The sequence below is a fragment of the Dasypus novemcinctus genome, chromosome 11 (assembly GCF_030445035.2).
Source record: "Dasypus novemcinctus isolate mDasNov1 chromosome 11, mDasNov1.1.hap2, whole genome shotgun sequence".
NCBI classification, from domain to species: domain Eukaryota; kingdom Metazoa; phylum Chordata; class Mammalia; order Cingulata; family Dasypodidae; genus Dasypus; species Dasypus novemcinctus.
The window spans coordinates 2728892-2747746 of NC_080683.1; the positions used below are offsets into that span (position 1 = coordinate 2728892).

The 18855-nt window shown below is 42.7% G+C and overlaps 1 long non-coding RNA gene across 3 annotated transcripts; it reads right to left on the reverse strand.

The window, feature by feature from the left end:
- Positions 1–5540: 5540 nt before the first annotated feature.
- On the reverse strand, positions 5541–12902 carry LOC131280348 (uncharacterized). Of its 3 annotated transcripts, XR_011650031.1 has the most exons (3): positions 12844–12902; positions 7513–7621; positions 5541–6651 (listed from the first exon to the last, which is right to left on the reverse strand). It is a non-coding gene; the product is annotated as an uncharacterized lncRNA (long non-coding RNA). The 3 variants fall into 3 exon arrangements; XR_011650030.1 differs by lacking the exon at positions 12844–12902 and having other exon boundaries at positions 5541–6639; positions 7513–8074; XR_011650029.1 differs by lacking the exon at positions 12844–12902 and having other exon boundaries at positions 7513–8074.
- Between the last annotated feature and the right edge of the window lie 5953 nt (positions 12903–18855).

Genomic DNA, 18855 nt, shown 5'->3' on the forward strand with positions numbered 1-18855 from the left:
TGGCCATCAGAATAAATTCACCAAGATATTTATTCAGATGCCTAGACATCAGCAAAAAGTTACAAGCCATACTAAGAAATAGAAATATATGGCCCAGTCAAAGGAACAAACCAAATATCCTGACAACATATAGGATTTAAGACAATCAGTGATAATCACACAACTCTCCTAAATTACTTCAAAGAATTTAAAGAAAATATGTCTAAAGAAACAAAGGATATTAAGATGACACTGGGAGAGCATAAAGAGCAATTTGAAAGCCTGCTAAGGAAAGTAACAGACCTTATGGGAATGAAAGACATGATGGATAAGATTAAAAATACATTAGAGGCACATAAGAGCAGATTTGAATTGCTCAAAGACAGTTAGTGATTTCAAAGACAGAACATCTGAACTAGAAAAGACAGAAGAGAATGGAAAATAAAGGAAAAGGGTCTCAAGGAATTGAATGACAACACAAAATGCACAAATATATGCATTATTGGTGTCCCAAAAGGAGAAGACAATGGAAAAGCTCCTGAGTAAATGTTCAACATCACTAGCAATCAGGGAAATGCAAATCAAAACTACAATGAGATATCACTTCACACCTATTAGTCTGGCCACTGTAGAAAAAGTCAGAAAACTGTAATTGTTAGAGAGGATATGGAAAGATAGGAAGCTTATTCACTGTTGATGGGAATATAGAATGTTACAGCCACTGTGAAGGACTGTTTGGCAGTTCCTAAGGAAGTTGAAATAGACAAGTCATGTGGCCCAGCAATATCATTGCTAGGTATATACCCAGAAGAACTGAGAGGAGTGACACAAACAGACATCTGCACACCAATGTTCATAGCAGTGTTATTCACAATTGCCAAAAGATGGAAACAACCCAGGTATCCACCAACCAATGAATGGATGAACAAATTGTGGTGTATTCAAACAATGGAATATTGTGCAGCTGTAAGAAGAAATGAAGTTGTGAAGCATATGACAACATGGATGAACCTGGAGGACATTATGTTGAGTGAAGCAAGCCAGACACAAAAGGACAAATACTGTGTGATTGTGCTACTATAAACTAAATATATTATGTGAATGCATGGAATTAATAATTGGAATATAGTTCACCAGAAAATAGAGCTGATGGTTAATCTGTGCAGAATTGGTTAAAAGCTTGTTTATAAATCTTTGGAAATGATGAGAGCACATTATGGTGTGTGTGACTAGCAGAGCTATTATATGGATATGACAGTGGTTGAAAGAGAAAGCCTAAGGACATTTATATTACTAGAAGAAAAGCTGAAAAATGTAACATGGGACTGTATAACATAGTGAAACCTCATATGAAATATAAATATGGGTGATATTACATATATAAGACTTTTTACAAAATATAAATATAAACTAGAGAGAAGGAAACAGAATAGCAGCTATGTACTGAGGGGGAAGCATAGAGAAAATTGAGAGGTGATGAATTTTGTTTTTCAAATCAAATAATAAACAAAAAATAGACAAATAAACAAGAAAATTCCTCACCTCTGAATCTCTCTATGCTTCCCCCCTCTTATATAGCTGCTGTTTCTGGACATTCTATCCAAAGTATATAATGAGTGGCTTTTAGTATAATCACAATGTTGCACATTCATCATCTCAAAAATTTTAAAACAATTTCATTACTCCAAAGAGAAAGAGTCCACACCCCTGGTGTTTGTTTTTCAGTTTTGTTTTGTTTTTTTAAGATTTATTTTATTTATTCCTCTCTCCTTACCCCCTGTTGTCTGCTGTGTCCATTCGTTGTATGTTCTTCTGCATCTGTTTGCATTATCCTGCAGTGCTGGGAAGCTGCATCTTTTTTGTTGTGGTCATCTAGCTGCGTCAGCTCTCCATGTGTGCAGTGCCACTCCTGAGTGGGCTGCACTTTTTTCACATAGGGTGGCTCTCCTTCAGGGCACACTTCTTGCGTGTGGGGGACCCCTACAAGGGAATGCCCCTGTGTGGCATGGCACTCCTTGCTCACAGCAGCAGCACTGCGCATGGGCCAGCTTACCACATGGGTCAGGAGGCTCCAGGGATCGAGCCCTGGGCCTCTATATGGTAGACAGATGCTCTATCAGTTGAGCAACGTCTGCTTCCCTGTTTTTCAGTATTATTGTTATTACTGGAATGATGAAAATGCTCTAAAAATGATTGAAGTGATGAATGTACAACTGTGTGTTTACACTGAATACCATTGATTGTACACTTTGGATGGATTTATGCTTTATTAATATGTATCAATAAAATTTATTTGTTAAAAAAAATCCATGGAACTATACTACACAAAGATTGAATCCTAGGCAGCGAACTTGGCCCAGTGGTTAGGGCATCTACCACATGGGAGGTCCACGGTTCAAACCCTGGGCCTCCTTGACCCATGTGGAGCTGGCCCATGTGCAGTGCTGATGCGTGCAAGGAGTGCCCTGCCATGCAGGGGTGTCCCCCACACAGGGGTGTCCCCCACGCAGGGGAGCCCCACGCGCAAGGAGTGCACCCCGTAAGGAGAGCCACCCAGCGCGAAAGAAAGTGCAGCCTGCCCAGGAATGGTGCTGCACACACGGAGAGCTGACACAACAAGATGACGCAACAAACAGAAACATAGATTCCCGTGCCACTGACAACAGAAGCGGACAAAGAAAACGCAGCAAATAGACACAGAGAACAGACAACCGGGGCGGGGGGGAAGGGAGGAGAAATAAATAAATAAATAAATAAATAAATAAATAAATAAATAAATAAATAAATAAATCTTTTAAAATAAAAAAAGATTGAACCCTAAGTTAAACCATGGACTATAGCTAATAGTACAATTATAAAATGGTGCTATCCAGGATGGAGGAATAAAATATGGATTAGAGTGGATTTACTGGTATTCTACTATAGAACTATTGTGACTAGCGGTGGAAGAAATTGTAGCATTGATGTGGAGAAAGTGACCACAGTAGTTGCTGAGGTAGGGGGAGGGAAGAAGAAGTGTGATGTGGGGGCATTTTTGGGACTTGGAGTTGTCCTCATTGATATTGCAGGGACAAATGCTGGACATTATATATACTGCCATAACCCACAAAATGGACTGGGGGACAGTGTAAACTACAATGTAAACTATTATCCATGCGGCGCAGCAGTGCTCCAAAATGTATTCACCAAATGCAATGAATGTGTCACACTAATGAAAGAGGTTGTTGATGTGTCAGGAGGTGGGGGGGCAGGGTTTGGGGTATATGGGAGCCTCTTATATTTTTAATGTAACATATTTTGTGATCTATGTGTCTTCAAAAAATACCATTAAAAAATAAGAATAAAAAGTTGCTATCGGGAAGCAGACTTGGCCCAGTGGTTAAGGCGTCCACCTACCACATGGGAGGTCTGCAGTTCAAACACCAGGCCTCCTTGACCCGTGTGCAGCTGGTCCATGCACAGTGCTGATGCATGCAAGGAGTGCCCTGCCACTCAGGAGTGTCCCCCGCATAGGGGAGCCCCATGCGCAAGGAGTGCACCCCATAAGGAAAGCCACTCAGCACGAAGGAAAGCCACTCTGTCCAAGAATGGCTCCACACACACAGAGAGCTGATGCAACAAGATGACACAACAAAAAGAAACACAGATTCCCAGTGCTGCTAATAAGGATAGAAGTGGTCATAGAAGAACACACAGCGAAGGAACACAGAGAGCAGACAACGGGGAGGGGGGGAAGGGAAAGAAGAGAGAAATAAAATAAAATAAAATAATTCTTGAATAAATGAAAACATTTTTTTTAAAAGTTGCTGTCATCAGTTGTAACAAATGTTCCACAACAATGCAAGGTGTTAGTAATAGGACAGTATATAGGAATCCTATATTTTATGCATGAGTGTTCTATAAACCCACAACTTCTCTAATGAAGAAAAAGAAAGCTAATTTGGGCAATTTTTGCAGTCTACTCAGATCTATGAGCAGAGGACTGAAGCCTTGATGGCTCGGTATTATTGAGAGCAATCTCTAATTATTAGCTGGTTATTAACCTATATGGACAAAAGTGCAACCCATAGGAAGCCAGCAAGGATTAAATAATATATTCTGTACAAATTATATTACATATGTGTACTCACAAATATATACACACACTCACTCAAATATACCAGGCAGAGACATACACAGATGTATAGTAGAGAGAGAATTCATAGATTTACCCCAAGTTTCCAAATAAATAAATAAATGCATATAAATAAATAAATACAGCAGCAACAGCAGCAGCACACACCATCACAGGTAAAAGTTAGAATCTAGAGATGCTAAAATACATTACCTAAAATTATCAGGCTATCGTAGAAACAGAAATTTAATGTAATATTGTGGTCGAGAGCCTGCTATTTACAAAATAAAATAGTGCCCTTACCCAAATGGTTAGTATTTCTTTTGCCTTTGTACAGAAATTAATCACCCTCCCACTTCTCCCCCAAATCTTCCCTCCCCACTAATGCCTGTCTCTTCTGTCCTCAAACCCAGGAAGGAGTACCCCTTGGTACTTGCATAGGCCTGAGATAAAACATCAGTAAGTTCCAGCTGGAGTCCCCCTCACTCACTGGAAAAGGGTCTCTTTGTCCTCTCTCAAGGGAGGGCTTGGTTTGGGAGAGGGCAAGACTTCTTCATTCTCCAGCTCCTGAGCAGCTGCAGGCATGAGTGCCACAGCTGACTTTAAAGATGCCTCTAAAATTTGAACACCTCCAACCCAGAATTTGGAGCTGGAGCTGGAGCTGGTGGCAGAGGTGTTGCTGCAGGAAATCTAGCTCAGGACCTGGTTGTAGGCCTGGTGCTGGAGCTGCAAGGGGAGAACTGTTCATCCACATGACTGCCATCCCGTTGCTTTTCAAAGTGGCAAAGTGTCCCACTGCCCTGGAGAAGCCCAAGCCCAAACACCCCGACCCAGGAACTCCTCCCAGACTGCTGTCCACCAGAGGCGTGGTCTGATGTTACTCTCTTTACTTCTGGCCTAATACCAGCCTCTGAGGCTCTTCCCTATGTCCTTCCCCCTCGTGGCCCCCTCACCTGCCCATGGGTACTCACCCCCACTCCTGCTCACCCTCTGCCTCTGCCTCAATAGTTTCTGCCTGATGGCGCTGGGTAAGAAGGGTTGAGCAACCTGCTGCAGCTCTGACCCAGGATGACCAAGCCATAGGGAGGCCACCAGCATATGGAAGACCAGAAATTCTGGGGGCTGACAGAAGTTGTTGGAGTCTTGTTCGGTGACCCGAGGTATCGGGAATGAAAGCCAAAGAAAGATTGGGTTCAGGGGACCTGAGAGCATTGATTTCTCAAGCTCATCAGACAACTTTATTGAGTCGAGGGGCTAGTATATATACCCCTAACATACATGACATTCAGCACAAAATCAAGTTACCTATTACCCTTACCTCATACTATATTAACTAGTGATTGATGAAAACCCAACAAACCTTACTGAAACTATTATTATAAAAATCAGTAACTATACTCATAAATCCTGTTACTCAGGTTGTTCTGTTCTATAGGTATTGTTCTGCCTGCAGGTGTGCTGACCCAGCCAAGATTGTGCTCCGCACCGATAATCATAAGGGACAGCTTGACTCAGTGGTCAAAGAAGTAACTTGCTTCCATGGAAACAACATGCCTTTGTTTCCCACATTTCCCCCTTTTTGTTTTAGTCAGGGTAACTGTGTCTGTCTTAGGTCGAGGCTATGCGCAATCAGCCTTACCCGTCATGGGGAAGCGTGGCAGCGAAAGGCCACGTCCCTGTCTTAGGTTGACTGAAAGGCTAGCCAAGTTGCCCGTCACTGACTACCAGCCAAGTGCACTGACTTTGGGGTACTATTGTAGAGTTTTAGCAAGTACTATGTTGTTTGCTTGTCCCATTGTGTCCACACGGTGCAATCTCTGGCAAACACCTTTTCCCAGGCAAGCGACAATCATGAGCAACAGGATTAACACACATATCCCTATTCCTAAGGCAGATAAGAAATGCTGAGATTTCCACCAATCAACAGGATTAAACTTATTTAAATGTGAAATCAAATCATTAAAGATGTCCTTATCACTATATACGTATATCTGATTATGAGACATTTCTAAAATCTTTTTCTGCAATTCCTCAATTTCTAATGACATATTTCCTTTGAGTCCTAACAAATGATTTCTGATCTTATTCCATTGAAACATAGAAATGTTATAATCCAAAGGAGTAAAACAAAAATTACTTTCATTCCAATCACATTTCAATCCTCTTAACAAACTCAAATTATAAACTTGATCTCCTAAATGTAAAACAGCAGATTCCAAATCACTAACTCTGTTATTAAGTCCTTCATCAATGTGCTCTTGACTCTGCCATAAGTCACTTGCATTCTTGTGCCAATCATGCATGTATTGCTGTGTCTGCACCGTCTCATGCAATGCAACAGCAGCAGTGGCAGCGGCAGTGATGACACCAATGAGGCCAAGAATGCCAGCTATGAGAAGTCCCAAAAATCTCTTAGATCGTTTCAACAGTCCTTGAGCCAGGTGGAAAAGAAGATGACTTTCAGGTGATGACTGCCACATCCGATTCATTTTCACCGGGATCCACACTCCTCGTCTTCGGCGAGCCATGGTGATAATATCTCCATTCTGTAAAATATTCTCAGACAAGCAAGTATACAAAGCGCCATCCTTATAGAACAAAGCATTTTCAGTAATGGTAGCCTTCCCTACCACAAACACATGTGGGTCTCTGACACATGATTGAAAATGATGAATTTGATCTAATTGTAAATATTGTCCATCCATACTTTTATTACCTTTCCATACAGAAGTAGATGCCACTCCTAAGAAGACTTTCCATATTTTTTTTGATCATGGATTCCAGTGCTATTGCACCATGGAAAAGGAACCCATTTCCCTATATTTTTCCAATCACTGTTATTTTTGGTAAGATTACTTTCTCATCCATATCAAGAGAATCATGAAAAGGATACTGCATATTACTAATTTGTTGTCCCAAGCTATTTATACCATACCAAATAAATCTGCCCTTATATTTGTTGGGATTCCCCATAGGGGCACTTTCCCAAACTATTCCATAGGAATCATAAAAAACGACAGATCCTCTTCCCATATGGCATTCATACCATCTTTGCATATCACCAGCATTCCTCTTAGGACAACTATAACTTGGATACTTATATTCTTGGTATTGATAGGATGGGAATAAAGTTACCAAAGATTTAGTATTATTATGGCTAAAATTTATCATTGTTCTATTTTTCACAGCCATACATGGTGGGCGATTGCCAATGCAAAGAGGTCGGAAATCAAATGAAAGAAGGAGATTATAAATCCTTTGTCCTTCTTCTCGTGGCTTAAGTGGTAACCTATCATCCACGGGTCCAGGAAATATAATAGTTTTATTCAAATAGACAGGAAAAGAAGGATCTTTCCAGGTTAACACTCGAAGTAATGGGGGATTAGGGATATAAACTCAATATGTGTAATTACCATTACCATTGCCGGTTTCACTCACTATCAGTAGGATCCATATGTGTAGAAGACTCCACTTCTTCAGTCCTAGGTTTAATCCTTTTTGCTGGAAGCCAGATTTCTTCTCCATTTTCTGAAATGATAAGAGCATAACCTCGCCCCCATACTTTAACCCTGCCTTTCTTCCATTCATTACTTAAAACATCTTTCCAAAATAATGGTTGATTTTCAGGTTCTGCAATCTTTGTGGATTTTTGAGAATGTCCAAAATGACATTCAGCTGGTGTCATAGAATCATAAACGTTAAGAAAATTTAAGGTAAATAAAGCTTTAGCCAATTGATCTTTAGGTGATATCATACCATCATCTCCCCCTCTTTGTTTTAAAAGCATAGTCTTGAGAGTATGATGGCATTGTTCAACAATAGCTTGACCTGTAGGATTATGGGGAATGCTGGTAACATGTTCAATAGCATATTTCCTACAAAAGGAAGCAAAGGATTTACTAATGTAAGAAGGTCCATTATCAGTTTTAATCTTTAGAGGGCATCCCATCACAGCAAAAGCAGACCAGAGATGTGAGCGAACCGTTCCCCACTTTGGGCAGTAGCCCACATGAAATGAGAATAAGTGTCAATACAAACATGAACATATTGTAGTTTACCAAAGGATGGAATGTGAGTAACATCCGTCTGCCATAATTGATTAGGAGTCAGGCCTCTGGGATTAGTTCCAGCCTGAAAAGGTACTGCTGTCAGTGGTCCACAGGTCGGACAATTACGAATAATTTCCTGCGCTTGTAGTCTAGTAAGCTTTTGATATTTATTTCGCAGGCCTTTAGCATTAATGTGAGTTAAAGCATGGTAATCACGAGCACTTTGTAAACACCCCACTAATAAATCAGCTCGAGCATTACTTGCTGTCATAGGACCAGGCAAAGATGTATGAGAACGTATATGTGTAATGTAAATAGGATGCTGTCTTAATCTAATGAGATGTTGCAAATCAGCAAAAAGTTGAGATAATTCATCAGTAACAAAGATATGAGCCGTTTCAATATGCTTAACAGTAAGGCATACATATTCAGAATCAGAGAAAATATTCAAAGGTTCCTTAAATATTGGTAACACCTTAATGATGGCAGCAAGTTCAGTACGCTGAGCAGACGTGAATGGAGTCTGCCAAGCCTGTTCTTTTCAAGAAGTAACGTATGCTGCTTTTTTATTACTATTACTATAGTAAATACTGTACAAGATAGTTGGGCTATGCACATAGCCCTGAAAAGCACTGCAGAAGTTTATTGTTGCAGCTGGCTTGATCTGTCTAAGAAGACACTAAAGAAAGTCTTAGCAAGTTTTAAATCAAAGTGATAGCCACACAGCTGGACATTAACTTTTTGCAACTAGCAGTGTTTGGGACTGCTGCATACTACAGTGTTGTTACTTTAATCTATGATAAGAGGTTGTTTCAGTGACACACACTCTTTTATAATAATTAAAACCACAATACTTTCTATAACTTGCCACATGCATTTAAGTTCCAAGAGTTTATGAAAATCAGCCATGCTACTTTAGGGCAAAACACACTTTTTTGCAAAAACTTATTAAATTTCAATTAGCATTCTCACAAACTTTTAACCTTTTTAATATTCATTTAAGTTTTACATCCTTCATATTATCCTGTGAAGAAAAATAAGCTATTCATTTCAATCTAGGCAAGAACAACTTTTTATAAAAAGACTTATAGTAATTTTGTTAATCGAGACTCACAATTTTTATCATTGTAGAGATCTTATTAACATTTAAACTTATGTATTAATATAAGCGCTTATTTAATTTTTGGCCATTTGAATAGAGCTCTTTTATAAATTTTTATTAATTTATATTACCATCCGGAGGCATCAAAATACACACTGACATTGAATGAACAAACACAGAACAATCACAACACAGTAACAGAAACATACAGTTTACAATTAACTCATAATTCTTACTTTCTTGGTATAGCTGCTTTTAAGCTCTCCATTATATCACATTTTAAATATTACTTCTTAAGATTTCTTCTGGAATCCATGTTGCCTGTAACATGCAAGCTTGTGCTTGGAAACATTTTTATTAGTTATCAGCAATCAGTTAAGATAACTTGAGCAGCATAAATGTAGTTAAAACTCTAATTTAGCAGTTTAGACAGACCGTTAACACACATTTTTGGATTATTACTCTGTAAGACTATACTGAGACTTGAAGTTCAGGAGTAAACTATTGATTTAAAACTGAAAATTCCTTTTTAAACCTTCATAAAAATTTTGTACTGATTTTATTATCTGGTTAAATAAGCCCAATTAGAATTAGCATGGAAATAAAACAGAACACCAATGTTGCCATGTTTTTCTCTTTTTTCAGTGGCTTAACTCTATTAACCCCACTAGCCCACAGCTACATTGTCATGTAGACAGCAGGGGGGTTGCAGAGTTGCTGCCAGAATAGTTTCCTTATCTTAGTTAACACTTTAACAGAGAGTTTTCTTACAAGCCTGATTTCACTAACAAGGACATTATTCAGTATCTTTGCCCATTTTAAATATTTCAATAGTTTAAAAGTTTTTGGCTCAGGATGAAACTTGACACCCCCTTGTGGGTGTCCAGCATCAGGAGGAATTTGTTGAATAGTTACAGGAAAAGCTGCTACAGCTTGCATAGCCAGAGGCTCACCTTGACTAGATCCCAGTAAAAGACATCTCATTAATGAAGTAACAGGCACAGGATTTGGCTTAAAGCTGCTACAAACATAAGGCATGTCTGTAGAGAAAAGTCCACTAGGTACTTTTCCAGGTTCCAGAGGTGCAGAAGGAACCTCATGAGTCAAATTAGGATATATGTTTACCTTAGAAATATTTAGCTCCGACATAGTTTAGTTAAGAATGGATTTGTGATCTCAGACTCTGTACATCACCTTAAGTAAATATGATGTGAAAAGGGTGTAAGAGTATCGCTGTGGAAGGAAAAAGGTTTTGTGGTGGATGTATGGGAGTGCTGTATATTATATATATGCATTGCTGTGGACTAGGACTCCTGTGAAGAAATGCTGAATAATTAGGGGGGGGGGGGAAAAAAGGATAGGATGTGGAATTATTTCAAGTCAACATTCTTTATCTAAGTTCTTTATCTAACTTTATCCAAGTTCTTTATCCATCCTTTAAACCCATCGCTATATACCATTCCCTAGTAAGGGACCATGACATTATATTGGGCTTCAAATTTCGGGGAGTTCTGGACCACAGAGTGTTTCAACAATGGCAATGGAGGGATACTGGTATGGGATACCAATGACAGGTGATATATGGCTGACAGGGAACTGTACAGAACATATGTCCAGGGGGCATGGTAATGATTGGATATACTCATAGTGGCAACAATTAAAAACCACAGCAGGGGGGGTACTGGGTTCCTGGCCAGTGGTGCTCTGCCGTGGTCCCTAAGGGAGCAGCGACAGTCTCCCAGGTACAGCGGCGGGGACCTGGAGGGAGTGAGGGTTCAACAGTGAGCCCCTGATGCTAATGACTATGCTTGTGAGCTGATAAACCTAAAATAAGAACAAGGCCTAGAGCAACATTGTGCCTGGGAATTTCCTCCTGTCAGCCTTCATGTTACTCAAATGTGGCCAGTCTCGAAGCCAAACTCAGCATGTAAATGCAATGCCTTCCCTCCAGCGTGGGACATGACACCCGGGGATGAGCCTCCCTGGCAACGAGGGACCACTATCAAATACCAACTGATGATGCAACTGGAAAAGGACCTTATACGGAAGGTTCAATGCGGATCAGCAGAATATCCATGTCTACATAAAATAACATGACTTTAAAATGCTGTTTGACCTAAAGTAAGGGGGAAATGGAAAGGAGAAATGAGTTTATATGGCTACGAGTTTCTAAAAAAGAGTCTGGAGGCTGGCAGAAGGATTGCCCTCATGCACAACTGAGCAGAGTCAGAGAGACAGATAAAGCAGATACAACCCCCAGATATTGGTTCCTTTGAAGGCTAAAGAGACCCATGAGAGTTATGGCCATGGCCGATGGGGTTAACTACCAGGGCAGATGGCCCCTCTTTGGAAATGGTGTTTATGTGTGATGAATCTGGACTCAGATGGGATCTCCCTTCATAAGACTTTCATGCTAATGTGCTGGAGGTGCAGTTAACGTTGGGATTTAAGATATATTTAGGGGATTTGAATCTCTGGACTGACAATGTGATAGCCAGGTCCTGAGCCTCAACAGACTCCAGCACCTACAATCTGATTTATTGGACTTACCACACTCAGCTAAGATGGAGTTGAAGAAGGACAATCACCACACCATGGAGCCTAGAGTGATTACAACTGAAAATGGGAGGATTGCATCCAGCATCCATGTGGAATTTGAGCCTCCTCTTGACATAGAGGTACAATGGACACAACCAATCCAATGTCCACATAGAAGAGGTGGTATTGGATTGAGAAAAGTGGACATGGTGGACGATGGGTATGGGGAAAGGCAGGAAGAGATGAGAGGTGGAGGTGTCTTTGGGACATGGAGCTGCCCTGGATGGTGCTTCAGAGGCAATCACCGGACATTGTAAATCCTCACAGGGCCCACTGGATGGAATGGAGGAGAGTATGGGCCATGATGTGGACCATTGACTATGAGGTGCAGAGGTGCCCAAAGATGTACTTACCAAATCCAATGGATGTGTCATGATGATGGGAACGAGTGTTGTTGGGGGGGGAGAGGGGGGGGTGGGGGAGCGGGGTTGAATGGGACCTCACATATATATTTTTGATGTAATATTATTACAAAGTCAATAAAAAAAAAAAAAAGAAAGGAGGAAAAAAAAAAAAAAGAATGGATTTGTGCCTTTAACTTCAAATATCCTGATCCTCCTCCAAATTCCTGTCTTTACCTGTATCATTCATAGCCCTTTCCTCCCTTGAGAAAAGAACAATCTCATCCTCTTCGTCAGACTGCAAAGGATCTAATGCAGCAGCAATTTGCTGTCCTAAGGCCCAAACTGATACAGATATATTCTCTCCTTTCTGATATGCTCTCCTCAATTCTTTCATTACTTGCCTCCACTGCTTAACATTCATCAAATTCTTTCCTTGCGGTTGAAACCAATAACAATGCTTTTGAACCAAAGCAAACAATTCTAACAAATCTGCAGTCTTAACTGTGACGCCTACACTGTGCAACAGTGTTTTCAAAACCTGTGAATATTCTTCCAAGCGTCCTGGTTGATTACCCATACCCTGATGCTAACGGAAAGCAAAACTTAATAATATGAAGCAGCAATCTACCCGGGTTAATTAATTTCGACGCTCCTTACCTTAAAAAAGGCTTTTCAGCTTTCCGCATTCCCGATCCAGAGGTAGAAGATCCTACGCTGCCGTGTCTTGATGAATCCTCTGCCTCGGGCCCCACGTTGGGCGCCACCTGTCAGAGTCTTGGTCGGTACCCAAGGTACCGGGAATGAAAGACAAAGAAAGATTGGGTTCAGGGTATCTGAGAGCATTGATTTCTCAAGCTCATCAGACAACTTTATTGAGTCGAGGGGCTAGTATATATACCCCTAACATACGTGACATTCAGCACAAAATCAAGTTACCTATTACCCTTACCTCATACTATATTAACTAGTGATTGATGAAAACCCAACAAACCTTACTGGAACTATTATTATAAAAATCAGTAACTATACTCATAAATCCTGTTACTCAGGTTGTTCTGTTCTATAGGTATTGTTCTGCCTGCAGGTGTGCTGACCCAGCCAAGATTGTGCTCCGCACCGATAATCATAAGGGACAGCTTGACTCAGTGGTCAAAGAAGTAACTTGCTTCCATGGAAACAACATGCCTTTGTTTCCCACAGAAGTCCTCTGAGAATTCATACAGCCAGATGCTCAGGAGATGGCACTGGGGGTAGTCAGGAGGGAAATGGAGCCAGAGGCCTGGCCTTTCCTTCCACACTGCCCTCCCCTAGCACCCCAGCAGGTGTGCTGACGTTGACCTTCAGCAGGCCAGCCCCACCCCACACCCCAGTCCCCCTCTGGCTGTCCTGACTGTAACAGAACTCGTCACTGAGCAGAGTAGCAAAAGGTCTGGATTTAGGGAGCTCTCAGTGACTGGTCTGCCCAGCTCTGCCCTCCTTCATGGAAGTCTGACATACTTCTCTATCTTTCTTGGCCCCTCTCCCCACAGGAATAGCAATTCCATAAGGGCGGGGAGAGGCTATGACTGCTCTGTTCATTGCACTGGGATCACAAATATCTTAGGAATGTGATATCGAGCAGAGTATGTCCTCAGGCCTCAGCTTTCCCAGGGATTAGCGTTGCACCTCAACCTGTGTGTGGTTCAAGGTCCAGTGTGCTGTTATTCTGAGTACCATGTGTGGGCATCTCTCTCCCACTGATAATATTCTCCTGCTAGTGGGAATCCAGCCTTACTCAGCCGTAACACAGCTGAGCTCCCTTGACTGAGATGTGGGAGTGGATTGCTCATGAAACCTCCCTTTCTGGGACCAAGATTTCAGGGTGGAGAGGACTGGGTGGGGCAAATAGGTCTGGAAATGGGCTGCGGTGGGAATGGATTCTCTCAATAGCTGGCCCTGAAATCCCAGCCTCCCCCCACTCTCCTCAGTGTGCCCAGGGCCACATCCAGAGCTCTCCTTGACAGCTTCCCTCCTTTTGGGGGCACTCCCAGACCTCCACCATGTAGGAAGCATCATCAGATGTAGGACCCAGGGATCTGCCCAGCCCCTCCTGAGCTACAGTCGCTCAGTACACACTGGTCCCCACTGTTCCGTGGAGACAAAAGCCCCTATTGTCCCAAAGTCTACTCACTTTTTCAGGTGGTCCAGGGGTCCACCAGCCCCTTCGGTATCGGGAGGATGCATCCCTGGCTAGAGGAGGCCAGGTGGCATTATGCCTAATGTGCTGTGTACTCTACCTACTTATGAAGTGTGTTATAGCTGTCTGACTCCCCACTAGAATGGTGGCCCAGGGGACAGAAATACGCATCTCATTTGTTCATTAAATTATGCTTAATGCCTAGAGATGTGCCTACAAATAACAGGCCTCGGTACACATTTCTTGAATGAATGAGCTCCAACCAGCATGTTCCCAATAACTGAACGGGCCTGAGTCACCTCTGCCAGCCCCTATTCTAGCTATCCAAATGATGGGGGCCCCTGAGATGCACCTCGGTCTTCTTTAGAAATGTGACAATAAGTTTGACCATGGCCACAGAGCCAGAGAGGGCTGAGTCAGAGTGCTTCTTCATAGAAAAGAGGAAAACAATAAATATGAACAACCACAGCACCCCAGCAGCCCTTTACCCAGAGCCAGGCGCCCGCTGAATACTTTCCATGGCTCATCCCATTTAATCCTCATGATCCATTTAATCATCCCTGCAGCACTGTTGAAATACAGCAGAAAGGAATCAAATCAAGTTCCATCAGCAGTGAGAGGCTGAAATTCTGTGGTAACAGGCCTCCCTTCTGGAACATCCTACAGCCCAGTCAATTGGCCTGGAGGTGTTACCATGACATATCCCTCAGGATGGTCTCAAGTTATAGAGGCAAGGAAATACAGTATCATCCCCTTATCCTTATTTGATAAATAGGGTCCTGCTAAGTGTGATGATTAGTAACATTGAAGGAGTTCTATAAGGACAGTCAAACAGACTAATACATGGGATACCTGGGTTTAGGTAACAAAAAGGACCAAAACAATCACAAAATGCAAAGACACTCATGGTGCAAAATGAAGCAAAAACACTCTAAAAGTCTCTTTTCTGTATTACTACAAAGAGAGGGAAAGTGGCTACACATGACCAAGGCAGAGGCTGGGCAGTGGGAACGGGGGAATGATGTCAGCTCAGATAATTTGGGTGTAGGACCCTGGAACAATCTTCAGGAAAACCCCGGCAGGCACCTGGGGAGCTGCCAGGCTGGGACCTGGGAAGCCCTCCTTGGCTGGGTTGAGGCCAGAGGAGTAGAGACCACTGTGCACTCACGCTCACCTCTGGCCTGCTCTGGCTGTGTTGGCAGTGTGGTGCACCTGCTCCTTGCTTGGTGACAGGGTGTAGCTGACTCTCTTGTCCAGCTTCTCACCAGTTTCCCAGGTGGAGTTCCGCAAAGAGAGTGCCTAGCAGATAGGCCGTTAGGCATCAGGGCCCCACCTGGCCATACTGCTGGGGGAGATCCCACATGATGTTCGTCTCCCCAGATCAGAAACAGAAGCCTGTCTGCACAGATTTCCAGGCCATGAGGAAAGGAGATGATAGTGGTTGATTAACTTCCGGGCAGATGATCGCCATTCCAGCACTCCCCTTCCCCCCAGGCCCACCAGGATCCCGTCCCACCAAGAACCTGGCCACCCCTCCTGCCCCTCTGCATGAGGCTCCCCAGACCAGATCATGAGGATTCCCTGGGCCTTCCTTCCCCTGCCCTGTGTCACCCTGTTTTACTTTTGGGTGGCTTCTGTTAAATGGCAAGATTCTTCTGCATTGAGGGGTTGGCCAATGTCTGCAGCCCTGGGAAGTAGGCAAACAAGAAATTATGTTTTTCTCTTGAGCATAGCTGCTCAAGTGAGCTGAGTAGCAGGCTATAATGTTAGTACCTGGTTACCAGGCTTCAAGGTTCTGTTCCAAGTGAGGTCATTTCTTGGGGTCTCTTTACCGTGCGCCTGCCTTGGATGAAACCTGGCTCTGGGCTGCTGACAGTCACTCCGCTCTCCCATGTCATCTATTTAACTCAACAGTTACACCAACACAGCTATACTTCCAGGCAGACTCGAGACCGCCGGATGGACTGGGCCGAGTGTAAACTACAATGTAAACATCTATCCATGCGGTGCAGCAGTGCTCCAAAATGTGTTCACCAAGTGCAATGAATGTGCGACAATGATGAAAGAGATTGTTGATGTGGGAGGAGTGGGGTGAGGGGTTTGGGGGGTATATGGGAACCTCATATTTTTTGAATATAACATTTTTTTTTAAATAGAGGAAAAAAATCTATGCAATAGACCATAGTTAGTGGTAATACTCTGATGACATTATCTCATAATTTGTAACAAATTTTCCACAACAATATAGTGTGTTGGTAGAGGGTTGTTGAATGGGAATTCCACATATGTGCATGATTGTTCTGTAATTTCACAAACTAATAAAAATATATTTTAGAGGGGAAAAAAAGACCACAGTATTGAGAAGGGAGAGTAGGGTTCACACCTTACTCCTCCCAGTTCTGTGACCCTGGAAAAGTCATTGTGCCTCTTGGGCCTCCCCAGTCTCTCCACCTAAACCACAAGGATCATTCTAGCATGTACTTCCTAGGGACTTTAGAAGATGTATAAGCAATAGTCTCTAAAACTTGTGGGATGTGAGGAACACAGAGTGTCTGCAGCTGCAGGCAAGAGAGTCCCGTCCATCTGCCCATGGGATCTAAGCCCCCTCTCAGTTAGAAGCAGAGTGGGCATCACCATCCCCAAATCCTCAAGATTGGGGAAGTGAACAATGGACCAAAGTAGATTTATTATTATTCTACTATAAACTTATTATTCTAGCAATGGAAGAGCTCTTACCATTGATATAAAGGCAGTGCCACTAGAGGTTCTGATGGAAGAGGGAAGAATAAGTATAATGTAGGGGCATTTTCGGGACATTAGATTTGTCCTGCATGACATTGCAGTGACCAGTACAGGCCATTGTATTTTTTGTCATAACGTACAAAACTGTGCGAGACAGAGCATAATCTATAATGTAAACCGTAGTCCATGGTTAGTAGCAATGCTTCAATGTGGGTTCATCAATATCAACATGGGTATTTGATAACAAATGTACCACACTAACGAAGGAGGCTGTTAAGGTGGGACAGTGTGGGAGGGGACAGAGTGGGGCATGTGGGAATCCCTTATATTTTTTATGTAACATTTATGTAATCTGAAGTTTCTTTAAAAGTGAAAAAAAAAACTAATTATAAGAAAAGACCAAAAAAATTGTGGGATGTGTCACAGTTACCCAATACATGAACTAAGAGATGGAAGAACTACAAGAAAAAATGGGAAGCAGCAAAGCGTTCAACCCTAAAAACGGCTTGTTTCTGTTACTTGGGAAAGTAACTTCCCTTCTTGGCTTCAGTTCCCAGCCCACACCGTGTCGGCCGTGACGCTCAGTGGAAACGAGGTATCATCCTCCTCTGGCTTAAAATGCTTCAACGGCTACCCTTTATGTTTGGAATTAGAGTAAGTGCCTCATCTTCATTTAGGTGGTGGGCAGCCTGTAAATGGCTTCCAGGGATCTCTACCTTCTGGTTCACACATTCTTGTCTGGAATTAGTGAATCTCTTCTAAGCAATAGAATATGGAAAAAAGAGATGATATGTTGCTTCCAAAATTCATGAACAAACTAACTGTGATGTCTGTCCTGCTAGTGCTCTGTTTTGTTCTTTCTCTATGTATGTATATCTATCGCTCCGTCTTCCTATCTCTCTCTTTATCTTACGCTCTCCCTCTCTCCTGCAATTTATGGGTTGCCCTGTGCAGAAGGAGGGCCTGAAAAACAGAAAGGCACACAGGCCCACAGACCAAACTGAATCCTGCCAGTAACGCCTGAGGGACCCGGAGGCAGTTCCTTCGCCTGGGGAGCCTCGGCTGAGAGCAGAGCCTCAGCCCCGGGAGGGGTGACAGATGGTGCTGTGTGCCTCCAGGTTAGGAGAGCTGGGCGGGATTGGCCCTGGATTTGGCAGCAAGTAGATTGCTGGAGATTGCCAAGGACAAAAGTGGGGGTAGAAGTCATGATGAGTCACAGGCAGAGGTCATAGACACAGGGCGCTGTGGCCTGGAAGGCAGGAGGCAGGACAGCCGGCTGGGAAGGGGCAGTTGTCAGCCTGAAGGGGCAGGCTGACGGGGCTCTGGGTGCTCTAAAACTCTAAAGAGGAGGCAAATCCCGCGTAATCACCTGAGCCTCCACGTGCAGAGAAGTGAGGAAGAGGAGGATGTCAGAGAGATTGGAAGCATGAGAAGGACTCCAGGGGCCGCTGCTGCCTCCAACATGGAGGGAAATGTGGAAAGCATGAGAAAGAAATGAATTCTGCCAACCTCCTGCATGACCTTAGAAACAGACTCTCCCTAGAAACTCCAGGGGAGAAGCAGCCCTGGAGACCCCTTTGATTTCTGCCTGCTACGACCCTGAGCGAAGGACCCAGCTGAACTCACACAGACCTCTGATTCACAGAAACTTCCCGGTAATGAATGGGTTTTATTTAATGCCATTACATTTCTGGTAACTTGCTATGTGACAAAAAAAAAAAAAAAAAAAAAAAAAACAACTAATGCAAGCT